Raw genomic sequence first — 9,200 nt, forward strand, 5'->3', positions numbered from 1 at the left:
ATCAATAATTTTTGCAACAATGGATTTTATATTTTTTGTAAATATTTTTGCCAAAATTATGACATATTAAATAAAAATTTTATTATGATCAATATATGTTTACAGGTTATGTGTTCAGGAAAAGTTTTAAAATATTTTTTAAACAACATGGCTTCATCTGAGGCTTGATTACATAGGGCACGTGACAACTAATTTTTTTCTATCGCTGTTCCGTTACATGCTGATTTCAGTTCCAAAATATGTTTTACTTATGCATCAAATTGTATCACTGTCAATGGAGAGTATAACCCCAGATCGCCAGAAAATAGTGTTTAACAATCTCCATCTCAGTAAAATCCATAGAGCACACTGTCTATTTGATCAATCCTTTGTAAAACAATCCATTTTTTCTCAGGCCCAATGTTCCATTTTTTATATAGTTAAACTTTAAAGGTATTTTGCTACAGCAAAAGGACTCTCTTTACCCCTAATAATGTCTGTTAAAATTGTTTGTAGGAAGGATGAATTTAACCTCCTTGCAAACTCTACAAGAACTCATAACATCTAGTCTTCTAGGTTGAAATAAAACCTAATTGTGATGCGATTCCAGAAAAGTTACAAAGGTGGTCTAATAAGACAAACTTGAATACTGTTGGATCAAAATCAACTTATGATACAAACTGGAAGTATGTATTATTCAAACTTAACTATGTTTCATTAGTATTAATGGGTTTTATAAATATCGTGAAATTTTAAAATATGAAATTTAGAAATATCCATTATATAATATCTGAATATTATTTTTTAAATTATATTTAATATATAGGGAATAAGCAAAGAAATAAAGAAGCAAAACTACTCTTCATGAGACACTGGCAACAATAGTATATATCTCTTATGATGCTCAGGGAGAATTAATTTCTTTCAACTTACTGTTTCATAATATTACACGAGATACTGTTTTTTCCTTTACAGAAATCCAAGATTTTTATCGGAAAAATACCGATAACACAGGAACTGACCATAAAAAAAAGTTTAGACCTTTTTGGAATAAGACAATACACATGAATTAATAGAGTCCGAATCTTACAAATGTAAGCTCAAGACAAGTAATAAACTAGCAAAACTTGTTCACGTTGGAAAGGCTCTAAAACCTCTCATTTCAACTACTTCATCTCCAAGAAATATAACATGACTATTCTGAGCTACCATATGGGCTTATGTGCTGCATATATATTTATTAAGCACTTCTTTCTTTTGAGCATTAGTAGGAGTTAAAGCTGTCTAAAGATATATTACTTAGATATTCCAAATCTAAGTAAAGATAAGAATCACTTCCCATGCACATGCATTTTTCGAGACCATAAACAATGAAAATATATGAATGCTTCAGCAGTCTCCAAACATTAAACGTTACTGTCATCCCTGTTGCTTTCCTTTTCAGAAATACAAAATCATTGCAATCAAAAAGCAAAATCTGCTCTATTTTGGTGGTGCTTGCTATAATGTTAAATTTATCAACATAAAGTTTTTAACATGTAAATTGTGCTCTCTTTTGTCAGAAAATAACTATATGCTTTAGATAATAAAAGAGTGTCCATTTAAAGAATTTTGTCAAAGTAGGCAAAATAAAAAACATTTTAAAATTTACTGGTATAAAGTATTCCATACTGAAAGCAACAAATGAACCAAAGTCTGTTTCTCCAACTGTGTGAACACACAAGTTCCATTAACACTGAAGCAAGCTGTATATCCAGCCTTGAGAATTCAATGGGTCTGCCTTCTCAATAAATACTTACATTTTAATGTCATTCATATCCAGGAATTACCAATGCACCTTGGTACAAGGACTCATTTGTTTGCAATCCGGTGTGATATGAAATTATTCTAAGACAGCCTATCTTTTAATATTTGGTACACATTTTTAATAAGGTGTTTGTAGTTATGTGAAAGGAACATAGCAAGATACTGAATTCTTAGGAATGAAGATTTAGGAGTCCTATGAGACAATACTTTTAAATTACATGGACCAGAATCAATTTGTATCAAAATATAAAACAACAGCAGATAAAATCCTAATCAGTAAACACACTTCATTTAAGAAACATATGATTCATCATACCCACTTGTAATGCTTCTTCATAGACATAGGAAAAGAAACTATATTTCTATTCAGAAGTTGAATTTTATAAAAGAGCAATGTGAATGAACATCTTTCTACTTCACATTATAGACTGCATATTTAATTACTTAATGTATAAATAATTTAAATTTGAATTGGACTTGAACTTTTCATTTCCTAGAACTTTGAGATATATGGCCAAGGGAAGCTTGACCCTTGAGTTAATCCATTTCTCTAAAAATCCATGTATCAGAACCTGGTTCAGATCTAGAAAGGGTCAGCTGCATGAGTTTAAGTCCTACCTCTGATTAGAGGTTCTCAATTAGAGAAGTCCCTAACAGGTATGGATTGCTTAAATTTTTTCAGAGTTAGGGGTAATTTTCAGCCAGGCATTCAAGGCAGAATAGTAAATATATCTTCAGAAAAGTAGAAGTTATGACAGAATAGTCAGAAATGTCTTCATTTACTTCCTGCTACAGTCCTGCAAGACATTAGGATTTAGTTATTACTTATAGCTCCTTTGCCGACTTTCATTCTCTCAGACTGTGGTAGTCATTGTACTGCTTAGAGACACTCATTTGGTCAGAAAAACAATGTCCCCCAAATTTTGTAAAGACGTGACTCCAACTTAAGGTTTGCTTGAGGTGCAGAAGAAAATGGATCTAAGTGTTGCCTAGTCAGAAATGACAAATAGGACACATGTTGGCTGCTTCCTCTAATTTCTATTCCTCTTTTTGATAGGAGAAATCAGAAAGGAGAGTTTTGAAAAAACATTTAGTTGGGTGGAGAGTGACAACTAGTTTGCTCGATGTTCTCAGTAACATCTTGACTCCAGGGAGGTGTTACATCTGGTTCAGAGGTGGACCTTTGTGGCTTGGATGATTCACCAAAATATGCCTGCTTTGAGAGGAGAAATGCAACCTTTGTACAAGACTTTTCAACGTTTTCTTTACGAGGCAGAGCACTTCTAGGCTTTAGCCAATTTTTTGTGTGTCGGTCAGATTTCTTATTTTTCCACTCTCAAAAATCACTATAAGCAGACCATAGTCACTAAAGTCAAAGAGGGCCTGTAAGGATCTTATCTATAAAATCTGGCAGCAAAATACAGTAGATAAAAGCATAGACTTTATATCAGACTAACTACCTCAGTTAGAATATCAGTTTCACCAGTAACCCCGGAAAAGTTACATAATCTTCAGTTTCTTTATCTATAAATTGGCCATAATACAAGTCTTGGGATGATGAAACAGGTCAGTACGTATAAAGCATCCAAAATGGAGTCTGGCATATAGTAGTCACTATACAAATGATTTACTATCATCATTATCATCATCATAATCAGACCATTTCCTCAGAAGCTAAATTAAGTAATATATGTGAATACCTAATAGATTATTACATAATCTAGCTGGGTCAATAGCAATACAACATTTTCAAAATTATTTTAAATAGTTTCTATTTCAAATACTTTGTGCACTGAAATGATAAGCAAATATCTAAAGGGACAAGTAACGTTAATACCTTAAACAGTATATTAAATAATATGAATACTTTTCTGAAGCTTTGGATCACAGTTGTTATGGTCGTTTTACTCATTTTGGTATTTTTTACCTAGTGATTAGTTAACCATTTTTTACCTAGTGATTAGTTAACCTTTTTGTGAAGGAAGTTTTATTAGCTTTTTAAAGTCAGAGAGATTGGGAATAAGAAAAAAACAGCTTCTGTTTGTCATTAGGGATGATTTAAACAAATGAGTACGCTTGATAGAAATATCTAATTTTTTTTAATGGTGAACACACGTATCAGTAAAATTCACAACTTGCTTTAGGACAGCTTAGAGCAGAGTTCCTTGAAATCTAGCTTTGACATTTGTTGAAACTGTCAGTACTTAAGTAGCCTTTAGGAGTTTGTTTAAAGATGCCACTCTAGGAAGACACTCTAAAATGTATGATGAAGACCAGCTGGGGGAAAGATGGGAGATCACATACACCCTGGTGAGGGATACGGAGTAAGAATGGTCCCTACTCATGCTCCAAAATTCTCTAAAGGTCACCAGGAAGAGATAATTGAAATATTCTTTTGTGTGGGGTCATTTTTAATTTTCTTATGCTGTCTTTTATAAGATATGCAAATTAATTACAGTTGTTCCCAGCTCTGACTCAAACAAGTCCCAAAACTGAAACAGAACATGGTGTGGGAAAAGGACTAGTGAAAAGAATTCTTTGCTTGAAAACATTTTCCAGACTATTCAGCTTCAGAAGGGCAATGGTGGTAGTGACAGGAGGTATGCAGTATACATTTATGTCTTTAGAAGAATTCTCAGGCCCCTTCCTTTTTTGCTTTTTTTCCTTTACAAATAAAAAAAGCAACAGGAAATTTTCTTTATCTTCCACTATGATCTAGATGATTTACAGTTTTATTATTATCTAAAAGGGTACAGAAGGAGTTGGCAGGTTTTAGTGTAGATTTTTCTAGGGTTTTTAAAAATTAGTATTATTTTTGTATCTCATGCCACTTAACTAAAAGCCACCAGTGATCAAACAATCACAAAGTCCTTTCAAATTTTAAATATGCAAATATACCAGTTGCATATCTTATACAAACGCATGATATTGCTTAAAGAAAGCCCTATATGAATGCAGTTCTTCAAAATCTACACTGATTTCATCTGGCCAAAATCATCTGGCCAAAAACACAGGCAGGATTCAATTGTCACTGCCCAAAGGTTGCTCCATCCTAGTTTTTATAGTATATGGACATTTAACATAAATTTTAACACTCAAGTCCTATATGACCCAGTGTTCAAAATTTCCTCAATGGAATTTTAGCCATGTGAATTTTAATCATATGCCCTGTGATTAATGTCAGTGGTAAACTACAGGCCAATTCAGGCAGGACAACTAACGGCCCAGACCTTTCAGGAATGAAGGTTTGGGCCACCTCACCAGGTGAAGTACCATAACCAGCTGAGGAGCTTGCTGAAGGCAAAGGGAATACAAAATGGGTAGAAAAAAGGTAGTTATAAACACCAGTTACAACCACACAGGCAGTTACAGAAATGAGTACTGTAATTGTCATGAGCAGTTCTTCTTTAATTGTTATATGTTTGTGTATGTGTATAGTATATACATACTGTAACATAAGATGTATGGACTCTATATCATGGTATTCAAGTTATAGGATATCAAGGAGAAGAGTAAACGTCATTCAAGGACTTTGCATCCTCTTCTGAGGAAAGGGTTAGTGCATTTTAGGTTGTATGCAGGACAGCTGTATCATGTTTGGTGGAAGTATAACTTTGTTATCATCTTTATTTGGAGATAAGCATGGTTTAAGGAGGTGTGTATGGACGCCAAGTCAACAATGGGTGTACTTGCGATGGTTAATTTTATGTGTTAACTTGGCTGGGCCATGGGATGCCCAGATATTTGATCAAACATTATTCTGGGTATTTCTGTCAGGGTGTTTTTGGATAAGATTAACATTTAAAGTGGTGGATTTTCAGTAAAGCAGACTGTCCTCCATAATGTGGGTGGACCTCTTCCAATCATTTGAAGGCCTGAACAGAACAAAAAGACCAGACTCCTGCAAGCGAGAGAGACTTTGCCAACAGACTGCCAGCAGACTTCACCTGCAACACTGGCCCTTTCTGATTCTATCAATAGATCAAATGGCCCTCAGACTCAAACTGGAACATTAGCTCTTCTGGGTCTCCAGCCTACCGGCCCACTATGCAGATTTTGGACTTGCCAGCCTCCACATTTATGTGAGCCAATTTCTTGTTATAAGTCTCTTTTTTTTTTTCATATACACACACATCCTATTGATTCTGTTTCTCTGGAGAATTCTGACTAATATATTGGGTAAACTAACTTTTTTTTCATGACCAAATGAACATGTCTTTCTTGATCTTTCTCCTAACTCTTGGGTTATTGGGTTATTCAATCTCTGTCTCTCTGTTTCTGTCTCTCTCTCTGCTATCCGGCTGTGCTCCTAATTCCTAAATTCATGATATTCACCAAAGAATTCTTTCCTTGTAAAACACTTTTTCCTGGTGATTTAATTTCACATCAACTTGAACTAGTACCTACCAATGATTCTCAAATATATATCTCTGAAATAACAGATCCTCCTTTCCAAGGTCTTAATAGTGATCTCCATCTGATTATTCACCAGATACCTCAATATGTTCAAAACTGAACTACTTTTACTTCTGAAAACTACACCATGTCTTATCTTCCTTATTCTGTTAAATAACACAAACTCCCATCCTTGATTATCCCAACTCAAAATCTCATTCGCTCTTCACTTTCTCTCTTTGTATACACAATTGGTTGGTGAATCCTGGCACATTTTCATCTGCAGCATCTCTGGCATCTGTTCCCTGTCCTCCATCATCCCTCTTCCTCTGTCATTCACACTTTGGTTCAAGCCCCAGGTAAGTTCCTCTGGCTAAGGAAATTTAAGAACCTTCTAACTGGTTTATCTTATTCTAGGCTCTTCACCTTCATCCATTTTCCTTATGATTCTGGAATTATTTTTCTGAAGAAGTCATACAAAGATCTTAAGAGGAAAAGAAACGAATAACCAATAGCCCATGGAAAACATTTCCCACCAAATAAATATGCCCAATTTCTTTCTCCATTTGGAGGTGCTGGCCATCATTAAGTCAATCCAAATTGTGAGGTAGCTGTGTTATTGATGCAGCCCCAAAGCAGTAAGCCATACACAAAGAATGTAGAACTTTAAGGGTATAAGGCAGAGTCAAGACAAATGCCAGATTCAGGATAATGCCAAGGGTTCAACACCTTGAAAGAAAGAGACGGGAAACCATAGAGGCTTCATAGGCTATAGCCAACCAGAGGACAAGAGATGAGCAACCAACCTCAGTGACAGGGCTATTATAACTAAGTCTTTCTCTTCAGCCTTGTGGAAACATCTGGCTTTGCCCTGAGATGCTGCTCTTTAATTGACACTGGGAGGGGTGGTGCCCATGAGAATGATTTGGCGAATATCTTTGATATGACTCCCAACTATAGGATTCTTGAAAGCAAAGATGATCATTTCCATAGCTATATCTTACACAGCACTGGGTTGTTTTAAAAAATCAATACCTTTATGTTGGTGACAAAACAAAACGAAACAAAATAACATTTTTTTTTAGCCTAACATTCAGTTTTTCCATGATCTAATTCCAGTTTACTGCTTCAAACTTATTTCTCATCATAGATTCTTGGCTCCAGCAAAACTTAACTGATGTTTCAAGTACAAAGTTCAGATTTCCAGCCATTATCCTAGAACTCTTCTCAGTGACCAAAATTATTTTTTTCAATTCTCTATATGTCTAAGACATACCCAGCCCTCATGCACTATCTTGAATGCTATTTCCTCCAAGAAATCCCACACCTCAGTAGGAAGAAAACCTCCCTCCCTCCCTCTCTCTCCTTTGCAAGTTCAAGGTCAAACAGAACCCTTTCTGAACTATTCAATAATTCCCCCCTTATATTATTGTTGCTTTTATACACCATACCCTCCTACTTTTCTGCCAGTTCCTTGACAACAATTTCTATCTATGTCACCTTAGTATGCCTCTCCTACAACAGTTGTCTTGTACACAATGAACACAATACATGTTTGTTAAAATAACAAATTTTAAACTTTTTAAGTTTTTTAAATCTATGGCTTATATAAATTTTTTTGATGACCTGGTACCTCAGCAGTAAATGCAACTTTAACAAAGTAATTCTTCCTCTCCCTTTCCAATTGTATATATTCCTGTCATAGCTTTCTAAGAACCCAATCAGATATGGCAATAAATCTGTCATCCAGTATCTGGGAAATCCTAATAAAGGCAAACACACATTTGGATGATGATAGTAATAATAGTTATACATACATAGCACTTATGATGTGCCCAACACTGATCTTTATATACAGTAACTCATTTAATTCTCACAACACACCTGTGATGTCATTACAAAAGAAGAAACTGAGGGACAAAGAGCTTAAGGAATCTGCCCTAATTCACATAGCTAGTAAGTGGCAGAGTCAGGGTTCAACCCCATGCAGTCAGGACCCAGAGTCCATGCTCTTAATGCCACTCAGCAAAATACACATTCCCCCACATCACTCAGAAGAAGGCCCAAGTAGAAGGGATGATCCCTGGCTTGAAGGGCACAACATCTTCTGGCTTGCTCCAGAGGGTAACCCTTGAACCCCTCCTCAAGGGTGAATGGAGAGCACTCTAGAGCAAAAAGCATATGAGGGATCAAGGACTCTGCTGGGTATTTTTTAAATGGCATTTGTGCAATGAAAAGTCTAGTAATATATCTCCAATGTCATTATATAAGGCTTTTGGTTCAGGGAGATATAGAAAATGACGTGTTTTGAGGGTGTTGCTTTGTAGTAGCCTCAGAACCAAATTTTCTAAAAAGTAAAGTAGAATATATGAGAAGACTGGAATCACGAATATCCTTACTGCACACACCCTGCTGTGAGTGACTCTTTGAACAGAATTGCTGCTTAGACTTCAAACCACCACTGTGACCTCAAGAGGTTAGCAGAAAAGAAAAATTCTTTGGTTCAGAAACCATAACATGGGTATAATGCCATTTAAAGGCACAAGATTTAGAACTCAATGTGGCTCTTTGGGAAAAGTCAGTCAATTCTCTTCTGAAAAAGAGGAAAACTCAATGAAGTATAATGCTTTTAAATTCCAGATTAATACACAGACCCGGTAGTAAAATCTTTTTTCGCCCATAAAAATAGATGCTATGTTCTTAAACATCGTTAAATAAATCATGTTCTGCAACTGACATGTTCGTACCAGACATTTTTGAATTTGTGACAATCTTTTCAGTGTGAAATGGCAGATATCTGCTAGTGCTCTGGAAAAAGAAATAGTGAAATACAGGCTACATGAAATGTGTTGGGTCCATGGAGAGAAAATGATAGAGCAACTGGAAGAACCCAAAGAGATTCGAGGGCCAAGCCAGGCAGCCCCAGTCCAAAGCAGTGGATTAAAACCACGTATCTGTAGATTTGACTGATCAGGGAGAGAGACTTCTGAAGACATTATCCTAGAGCAGATGCCACAGGT

This window comes from Delphinus delphis, chromosome 3 (assembly GCF_949987515.2).
Source record: "Delphinus delphis chromosome 3, mDelDel1.2, whole genome shotgun sequence".
Lineage (NCBI taxonomy): Eukaryota > Metazoa > Chordata > Mammalia > Artiodactyla > Delphinidae > Delphinus > Delphinus delphis.